The sequence below is a fragment of the Dromiciops gliroides genome, chromosome 1, assembly GCF_019393635.1.
Source record: "Dromiciops gliroides isolate mDroGli1 chromosome 1, mDroGli1.pri, whole genome shotgun sequence".
Classification (NCBI taxonomy): Eukaryota; Metazoa; Chordata; class Mammalia; order Microbiotheria; family Microbiotheriidae; genus Dromiciops; species Dromiciops gliroides.
The window spans coordinates 680612911-680623855 of record NC_057861.1 but is presented as its reverse complement, the minus strand read 5'-3'; positions in this window follow the sequence as shown (position 1 = coordinate 680623855).

The following is a 10945-nucleotide window of genomic DNA, read 5'->3' as shown; positions in this document are numbered from 1 at the left end:
CCGGATTTGAATTCAGGTCCTCCTGACTCCAGGGCCCGTGTTTTATCCACTGTGCCACCCAGCTGCCCCCTCTAATACTATTTTTAAAGTCTGACAATTGAAAGTCCATTTTTATTTTTTGTTATTTTTTATTTCTTTTTATGGGGCAATGGGGTTAAGTGACTTGCCCAGGGTCACACAGCTAGTAAGTGTCAAGTGTCTGAGGTCAGATTTGAACTCAGGTCCTCCTGAATCCAGGGCCGGTGCATTATCCACTGCACCACCTAGCTGCCCCGTGCCAATTGAAAGTCAAATTTAAGTCTATCTTCTGAAATATTATCATCTGATTCTTTATCCCATTCTTTTCAAATTAAATTCTATTTATTTTCAATTAGGCAAAAATCTATCTCCTACCTACCTCTCCCTGTCCACCAAAAAAAGAAAGAAAAAGTATAGACTTTGACAATTATGCATTAGCAAGTAAAAAAAATTCCTTCATTAACAATGTCTAAAAAATATAATCTTGATGCCAGTGAAGAGAAAGATGGCAATAAAAAGAAATCCCACAGAAGAAGTCTTGGTCATGGATAGTCACTGCATTGATTATAGGTCAGAGGTCTTTCAAATTGGTTTGATTCTACAATATTATTATTTTATAAATTGTTCTAGTCTGCTCTTTTCACTCTACATCAGTTCATACAAGTCTTCTCTGGTTTCTCTGAAACCATTTCCTTCATCATTTCTTACAGCACATTAGCAATCCGTCACATTTACATACCATAACTTGTTCAGCCATTCCCTAATTGATGGGCACTCTCCTACTCTCAACAACACTGCCCCAAGCCTCATGCAGGGGAAGATATTCATCTCCACCAATGAGAAAAAAACCCATACAAGTGGGCTTTGGGACTTGCTTTACTTATAAATAAATATACCTGGGGCAGCTAAGTGGCACCAGCCCTGGATTCAGGAGGACCTGAGTTCAAAGTTGGCCTCAGACACTTAACACTTACTAGCTGTGTGACCCTGGGCAAGTCACAACCCCCATTGCCTCTTAAATGAATAAATGGGTAAATGAATAAATACATAAATAAATAAATATACCTGTCTTATACCAAGGGCAAGAGAATCGTCTCTTCATATTTAGCCATAGCTATTCCTATTCAACAGGTGAGTGTATGCCCACATGTGACAGTTTATCCTTTCGGGAACACCAAGTTAGTGAAAGCAAATGAACAGTCAATCACCTAGCATGCCGCCACTTCCCTTTTTTAAAAATATCTTATGATTCAACTTAGAATACCTGTCAAACATCTCTTATTTGAAACTTTGTTACCATTGGCTTTTCCCCACGACTCCAGTGGCCATTCCTATTCCTTCTGGATCCAACAAGTTATTTATGTCACTCAAATATCAAAAACAGTCAGTCAATTAACATTTATTAAGCAACAGTTATATGCCAGACACTATGCTAAATGCTGAAAATACAAAAAGAAGCAAAAAACAATCCCTGCCCCCTAGGAGTTCACAATCTAATGAAGAAGAAAACAAGAAAACAAATGTGTACAAACAAGCTATATACGGGATAAATGGGAAATAATTAAGAGAGGTTGGGAGGGGGGCAGCTAGATGGCACAGTGGATAGAGCACTGGCCCTGGAGTCAGGAGGACCAGAGTTCAAATCTGGACCCAGGCACTTAACACTTTCTGGCTGTGTGACCCTGGGCAAGTCACTTAACCCCAATTGCCTCACACAGAGAGAGAGAGACAGACAGCGAGAGCGAGACAGAGAGAGAGACAGAGAGACAGAGACAGAGAGAGAAGTTGGGAGAGGCTTCCTGGAGAAGATGGGGTTTTATTTAGGACTTAGAGGAAGCCAGGAAAGTTAGCAGGTGAGTTTAGAAGGAAGAACTTTCCAGGTATGGGAGACAGGCAGAAAAAAATGCCTGGAGCAGAGAGATGGAATATTTTGTTGGTGGGACAGCCAGGACGTCAGTGTCACTGAATCAAAGAATACTTGGCACAGGAGTAGGGTGTAAGAAGACTGGAAAGATAGCAGGGGGATAAGTTAGGAAAGGCTTTGAATCCCAAATTGCATTTTGTATTTGGTCCTGGGGGTGGTGATAACAACAACAACAAAAACAACAACCAGAATGTATATAGCATTTACTGTGTGCCAGGCACTATGCTAAACAATCTATAAATATTATCTAATTTGATCTTCACAATAGCCTTGGGAGGTAGGTGCAGGGAACCATTAAAGTTTATTGAATAAGAGAGTGATGAGGTCAGACTAGCACTCAAGTCAAATCACTTTAGTGGTTGAATGGGTGATGGACTATAATAGGGAGAGACTTGAGGCAGGCAGACCCATCAGCAGGTTATTGCAGTAACTCAGGCATGAGGTAATGAGGGTCTCCCCCAGAGTGGCAGCAGTGGCAGAGGAGAGAAGGGGTCAGTTGCAAAGGCGAAATCAATAGTAAATGGAAGAGCTCTCAGACAGCTCTCTTGGCTTTTAACGCTCAAGGAGACCAGATGCAGATTGTTCTCTCTCCCCTCTTTCCTAGGCAGGCCTTCTGATCTTTCTGAGCAATGTGTTATCTCTTTACTAATATTTAACATGCTTTAATAAATGCTTAATGTCAAAAAACAGTAAATGGAAGACCTAGGAATCAAACCGGGTTCCCTGATTCCAAAAAAAAATGTTGGGGTTTTTTCCCCACTATTCAAGCTGCAGGACCAATACATATGGGAAGAAGTTGTCAGAGAAAGATTCGTGGAGGATGTTAGACTCAATCTGGGAACAGAGGACTATAACAATCCTCTCCCCACCAAAACCGCCATCACCCCACTCACTCACCCCAGTTTCCCCTAGTTTTCAATCGGCTTCTCAGCTATGAGATGACAGCAAGGGTCACCATGTAACACATGCCCAAATGCTCAGCTTGGTCCCTTTTACCGAGCAGTGACTCATAGGATGTCCTGAGTGCAGCTGGAAGCAGCCACCATAGAGACATCCCATCTCTACCCAGCACAGGCTCCCAAGGCCTCCAAGCAAGACAAGACTCTTGTTTCATCCACTAGGAGTATTTCCTGCCAGGCTTTACCTTGCCTAAGGACACAGTGAAGTGCCCACCAATCTAAATAGTCATTGCGTAATTCACAGCCATAAGCCCCCAAGACAGGGCTTTCCTGAAGTAGCCAGTGTTCTCCCGTCTTCTGCAGCACAAGCCACCTGGATGGAACAGATGGAGACTAGGACACTTTCTCAAGTTTCTGAAGAGCCCCTGAATACCTGGAAGTAATGAACTTAGCAAGGTCTTCCATAAGCCCCCAAAAAGAGACTCTCCTCCTCAACCTCCCCTAGATATCATATCAGCAAAGATATTCCCAGAGTGGTGTAGTGAAAGTAGTAATGTCTTTGCAATAGAGGATGCAATAGAGGATTTGATGACTGTGTGACCTTGGGCAAGTGATTTAATTTTTCCGGATCTCAGTTTCCTCATCTGTAACATTGTTTTTATTTTTATGATTCAGAGTGTAAATTGCAATTCTTTTCTTCTTCAGCCAGAAACTGTGGGTCTCACCCTCAAGGATCGATTCTTTTGTGATAGTAAACTAGGGTGTATTTTGTCTCAGTTCTTACCTAACCCTTTAGTTACTGAATGGGTGTTGCCTCAGAGAAACTGAGACTTGGAAAAGGCTTTAGTTTCAAAAAGCCAAGGTCAAATATAACGAAAAAGGAAAATGTTGGATGTCAGAGGGGATGTGGAAATGCTGGGATGCTTTTGGAGTTGTGAACTAATCCAACCATTCTAGAGAGCAATTTGGAACTATGCCCAAACTATACCCTTTGATCTGGCAATACCATTGCTAGATTTATATCCCAAAGACATCCCAAAAAAGGAGAAAAAGACCAATTTATACAAAAATATTTATAGCAGCTCTTCTTACAGTGGCTAAGAATTGGACATCAAAGGAATTCCCATCAATTGGGGAATGGCTACCCAAGCTGTGGTATATAATTGTGATGGAATATTATTATGCTGTAAGAAATGACAAAAAGGATGATTTCAGAAAGGCCTGTAAAGACTTACATGGGGGCAGCTCGGTGGCGCAGTGGATAGAGCACCGGCACTGGAGTCAGGAGTACCTGAGTTCAAATCTGGCCTCAGACTCTTAACACTTACTAGCTGTGAGACCCTGGGCAAGTCACTTAACCCCAATTGCCTCACTAAAAAAAAAAAAAAAAGACTTACATGAACTGATATATAATGAAGGGAGCAGAACCAGGAGAACATTGTGAACAGTAACAGCAATATTGTTTGATGAAGAACTGTGAATGACAACTATTCTTAGCAATACAATGATCCAAGATCATCCCGAAGGACTGATGATGAAGCATACTATCCACCTCCAAAGAAAGAACTGATATTAATGGAACACAGACTGAAGTATGCTATTTTTTTTTCTTATACAAAATGACTAATATGGTAAAGTCTTACATAATTGCACATGTATAACCAATATCTGATTGCTCAGCACCTCAGGGAGGGGGAGAGGAAGAAGGTAGGGAGGAATAGAATTTGGAACTCCAAACTTTAAATAAAAATGTTTACTATTTTTTGTTTGTTTGTTTGTTTTATTTTTTTAGTGAGGCAATTGGGGTTAAGTGACTTGCCCAGGGTCACACAGCTAGTAAGTGTTAAGTTTCTGAGGCCGGATTTGAACTCAGGTACTCCTGACTCCGGGGCTGGTGCTCTATCCATTGCGCCACCTAGCTGCCCCTACTATTATTTTTAAAAAGAAAAGGAACTTATAAAGTGATGTTTTGCCCTCCTGAAAAAAATTAAAAGGTCAGGGTCACCCACTGCATCCTGGGCCATTGCCAATCATCTTGATTTTTGTCTTGCCACTGGACTCCAATGACTCTGGAGGAGACAGTGAAGCCCTCTCGAACACAAGTCAAGACATCATGCTCGTGATGTAGTTAGTCCTCTTTGTGAACAAAGGATGAACAACAACAAGAAGTTTGGATTAAGTGAATTCTAAAATCTCTTCCAGCTCTAAAACTTAGGAGGCTTTTGGCCCTTGGGAGGCAGTCAGTCACCCATGCCCTGTTGAGTTGTTGTTGTTGTTGTTGTTGAGTCATTCAATCGTGTCTGATTCTTTGTGACCCCATAGACAATAGATAGCATGCCAGGCCCTTCTATCCTCCATGATCTCCTGAAGTCTGCCTAAACTCATGTTCATTGCTTCCATGACACTATCTATCCAGTTCATCTTCTGCTGTTTCCTTCTCCTTTGGCTTCCAATCTTTCCCAACATCAGGGTCTTTTCTAATGAAATGTGTCCAAAGTATATAAGCTTCCGCCTCAGTATTTGACCTTCTGGTGAATAGCCTGAATTAATTCTTTAAGTATCAACTGCTTTGGCCTCCTTGCTGTCCAAGGGACTCTCCAAAGTCTTCTCCAGCACCACAACTTTAAAGCTTCAACTCTGCCACACTTAGTTTTCCTTATAATCCGTACTCCCATAGAAGACACTAGAAGACAAGACACAATACACACCTTTCTCAATCTTGGTATTTCTACTACACTCTGAAAAATAAAAAGCTGTGACTTGATCTAGACCTACCACCTTGTGGCAGTATTAGATATTGCAACTATCTGGTTAGTAGGCACTCTGCTCCCAGAATCAGCTCCTGACATACTTGTTCCACTAAAATACCAACCCAGAGCCGGGCATCTCTCCCTCAGCAAGTCTATCACTCTATGGTCAGATGGACTAAGAGCCAGGAAATATGGAGAGAGAGCAGATCAAGATTACTGATCCTCCCTTTCACTCAATTCTGCCTCCAATCCCCAGGGCTGTCTCTTAAGGAATAGGACATTTAGAAGGGACCAGGAGAATCCACCCATCAAAGGGATGTTAGAAATTCTCTTTTGAAGTAGACCAAAGCTTACAGCAGCCCAAAGTGGTGATGATTTAAAAAAGTGAGGTCAAGACTTTCCAAGATTCTTCCTACTCTGGGTTGATCCTCCACATTCCTCTGCCTTGGTGTTTTTCCCTCTCCCCAGTGGTTGCTGCCACTGTTGCCAGTACCACCCTGTCTGTCCATTACAGAAGAGATGATATTAATGGTGAATCTGACCAGGAAAGCCAAACATTATGATGACAAGACTGGCCACCTGAATGAAGGCAATAACTGAGGCAGAGGCCTAGATCTCTTACAAGAAGTCCAGATCCTCTGACTACAAACTTAAGGTTGTCTCCTTTATGGCATACTGCTCTCCAGTTAATAGGCCCCAGTATACATGGTCTTATCCTAAGCACTGTGAAGTTGCTTTTCCAAGGTCTTAGTCTTAGGTTAAGACAGAAAGTGCTTTAAAAGAGTGTCTCTCTAGGACCAGGTAGGTGGTGCAATGGATAAAGCACTGGCCCTGGATTCAGGAGGACCTGAGTTCAAATCCAGTCTCAGATACTTGACACTTACTAGCTGTGTGAGCCTGGGCAAGTCACTTAACCCTCATTAGCCCACCCAAAAAAAAAAAAAAGAATGTCTCTGAAGTATTATTTAAATTCCACCGTGCCTTATAGAAATTTATCTTGTTTTACAGCTTCAAGCATGTTGTTCATGTTGATGTTTTTCCTTTGTATTCGAAGGCCAAAGACATGATGAGTGATGTTTTGACTCATACAAGTTGGATTTAAATAAGGACTAGTGATGCCCAGGATGTATGGCTTTGGCATCTTCAATGTCTGACCAAGCTCTACTCACTCTACAATGCCCTCTTCAGCTGCCTTCATAGCCTTTGGAACAAATTGTTCTCATGGTTCATTCTTCTAGGGAATGTCTTCACATGCTTGGAATAAACACTCCTTAATTCACTGATGGGTTTAAGGCCTGTCAGTTGTCCTCAACCTGGTTTAGCCCACCCAACAAGTTGAGCAACAGGTAGATACCAGAGTGGATGAACAGCCTTGAAAAGGGCTCAGCAAGCCCTCATACCACAGGTGCTAGTCCTCCCTAAACACCCCATACACCCCAAGTTCAAACATAAGGGAAAGGCATAAGAATGCTTATAAAGCAGTGGTCTAGTTAGTGTGCAACACTCACCTCCAAGCTTTTGAAGACTTCCCCTGGCAGAATGGGCAGATGAAAACAATTTGTTCCAATGGCCATGGAGGTGGCTGAAGTAGGCACTGCATCCCAAGCCATCACCAGCTGTCTTGACTTTGGTCTTGCCACTGGATTTTGATGACTCTGGAAGAGAGTCTGAGGCTGATTAGTACTTTGCATAACTCAGCCTCACTTAAAGTGCAAATTCAGACCACCCTCCTGATGCCATTGGTCCTCTTCAAAAGGTAAAGGTGAAGAACAGCTATTACTGTCCCTTTAAATGTTCCTACCCTGTGACAAATTTCTTTAACTTTGGAAATTTTCCAACCCTAGGTGAAAGTTCATTAGCCAGCCTGGTCATGCTCTGATGTCTCCTGTCTCTGGCCACCAAGTCCTTACTTCCCTGGGGTAAAAACCCCTGTTCTTTCAATTACTGCTTTCAAGGCTTCACCATCCATCCTTGCTGTTACCTTCTTCTGGACTTGCTCCAGTTTAGCAATTTCCTTGTTAAAATATAATACCCAGAACTGAACATAATATTCCCTTTCCCTTTGACCTTCAGCAGTTCCCACAATGTTCATTAACAGTCTTGGATCACCTTTCAGTCTGTGCTCCTGGGTCATGGAGATATGCTAAAAGAAGACGAAGAACCAAGTAAGCCTCTTACAGATTCAGGTTTTGCACATTCAATGGGTTAAAATCCTCCTCCATAGTCCTTTTAGTCAACTTACAGGGGATATCCAAAAAAGGCTGTTTGAATAAGTGGATTGAATGAATGCTCATTACCAGATATATACTCAAAACCTTTCCAATATGGTAGAACCTTCCAGAGCTTGCTTAATCTTCACTGACATAGTCTTTGAGAACCAAGGGCCATCATCTCAATTAAATTAACTCAAATTCAATTAAATCAAATAAATGATAAGCATTAGGGGACATAAAACAAGACAGTCTCTGCTTTTAAGGAGTTTGTAATAGAATTAAAGAAGCCTCCCAACTGGTTTACTTGTTGTCATTCTCTCTCTCCCTCCTTCTAATGAGTTTAGGTGCCTGGTGAGGATGTATTATATTCTTAGATTGATGGATAGACAATTTCATGCCACTTAAGAAGGAACTCTTTTTTTTGTTTGTTTATCTTTTTTCCCCATGGAGGTAAGAGAAGTTTGTCATAGAATTGAAGGAAGGAAGGAAGGAAGAAGAAAGAAGAAAGAAAGAAAGAAGGAAGGAAGGAGAAAAGAACAGAAAGAGGATTATTGAAGTTTTTTTAAATACATAGAAGAAAACAGAATGTAGGCCAAAAGGAAACACAGACAAGCAGGTCAACTTTGAAAGTTACATGTTGGGACAGCTAGGTGGATAGAGCACTGACCCCAGAGTCAGGAGGAACCGAATTGAAATCCAGCCTCAGACACTTACTAGCTTTGTGACCCTGGGCAAGGTACTTAACCCTGATTGCCTCTGAAGAAAAAAGTTACATGCCAAACAGTATGTACTTCCGGGGGGCAGCTAGGTGGTGCAGTGGATAAAGCACTGAGTTCAAATCTGGCCTCAGACACTTGACACTTACTAGCTGTGTGACCCTGGGCACTTAACCCTCATTACCCTGAAAAAAAAAAACCCTTAGTATGTACTTCCAAGGAAAAGCAAGTTATATGTAACAGAAATGCAGGTTCAAACACAATCCTTTTTTTCCCCTTCTCTACTTTGTATCTGAAATGTTCAGGGGATGTGTCTTTTGGTCACTGTTAAGTATTTTTTTAAAAGAAGGAACCCTATAAGAAAAAATTTACAGCTATACAATAATAATCTCCTTTTCTCTTAGTCCTTACCCTTACTACACAGAGTCCAGAGACAAAACAAGTAAAAGGAAGGTGGAGAAGAGAAGGTGTGGATGGACTGTCATGTTCTTCTCCATTACTACTGAGTTGTCTTCTTTTGCCTAACCTGCCCTCTTAGAATTATAGTGACAGACTCTGGTAATACAAAGTAATAATCATAATAATAGCTGCCATTTCTAGAGTGTTTTAAAGTTTGCAAAGTATCTACTTTCATTACCTCATTTAAGTCTTCCATTAGCTCTGTGAAATATTATTCCAGTTTTATATGATGAGGGCTATCTCCCCCCATGTAGCATGGGGTTGTTGTGTGGCTCAAAGGAAAGCAGAATAGACATCACTAGCCTTTTCTCCTCTCCTTTCTTCTCCATGGAAGATGTTAATTCCTGCCAAGATGGGAAACAGGAGGTTGGAGCCAGAAGCTTAGCCAGAGAGAAAGGCTACTGGGCTAGTTACATCTCTCTTCTCCCTTAAATATTAGTAATGTAAGGGATGTGATTTTCAGGGTCAGTCTAACTTCTGATCACTGTTTTGTTCATTGGAAGCAGGACCCCAAGCTTTATATTCAAGGCTTGATAGCTTTCCCATCAGATACCAATTCCACAATGAACACACAGAGGAAGTAGCAAAGAAACTCATTTATCCAATTTGATATCAAAAAGAAATCAAAAGTAAACATGGAATGTATACCAGACAGTACAGAGTGAAGTACACACACACACACACACACACACACAATTGAGAAAAAGATAACTCCAGGAAAGAGAGTCCTAGATCTCACTCAAGAGGAAGTTCCCCAAAGTCTCTAGTGTAGCAAGCTGGGAATGAGGAAATGATGGAGACTATCAACTCCTCTCCTATCAGCTTCTTCCCAGTCTTATTCTCCCTTCAGTAGTTTGAAGTAGGGTTGGCATCTCCCATCTTCTCTTCTCCAACCTGGAAGCCAGAAGCACCAAAAGGAGACCTTTGAGCTCAAAAAAGAGTGAACCAGGGCAGCTAGGTGGCACAGTGGATAGAGCATCGGCCCTGGAGTCAGGAGGACCTGAGTTTAAATCCAGCCTCAGACACTTGATACTTACTAGCTGTGTGACCCTGAGCAAGTCACTTAACCCTCATTGCCTCACCAAAAAGAAAAAAAAAAGGAGTGAACCTCTCCTTTCTCCTGCTTGTACCAACTCTATCCCCCAGCCCTCTCACAGAAGCAGGGCATTGATCTTGTGGGATAAGAAAAGAGTCCCATACCAATGGGTTCAGGTTCTATTTATAAGGTAGAAACAAGCTCAGAAAAGTTAGGTGATTTCCCTGGAGTAACATAACCAGTCACACACAGAACGGCCAGTCCAGCAGTATTTGAACCCAAGTCTTCCAAATACAAGTATGTCACTCTATACAATTAGATGTCTTTTTGCAATGGGGATCGCGATTCACAGGATCATAGTATTTAGAGTTAGAAAGGACGGGAACATGAGACATGGATCGTCAGAGTGGAAAAGGACAGCTTTGCAAGGGCCCTGAGTTTCTTCATCTATATGTAAAGGGAGTGGCTATCTGCCCAGAGCCAGACCACTCCCTAGCTGGAGTGAGATGCAGATTGAGAAAAGTAACGAAAGGCCATTCCACTGAAGCCTTGGGATGCACATCCCTGTGGAACTAGAGATGATGTTTCCAGTCCCACTATCCCCAGAGGCATTCCTTTGGTGATGGGCAGCAGATATACTGGGACTCTGGAGGAGTGATCCTATTTTTCCGTTTGCCTATGTATCTGCGGCCATGAGAATCCTGGATGTTTTTATATAGGACCAATACCGTGTCAGAGCAAGCTCCTACTGCTCAGCAGATTATTAAATTTTCAGTGTGCGCGTTTAAACCTCAACAATGGATAAAGGGTCCCAATCAGGGCTTAGTGTGTTGTTTGTCGACTGTTTAAACTTAAGAAAGGGATGGAGAAACTCTTAATAATACAGACAACTTAAAAGTGTATTGTGCGTACAATTTTTCTTCCAGGGAG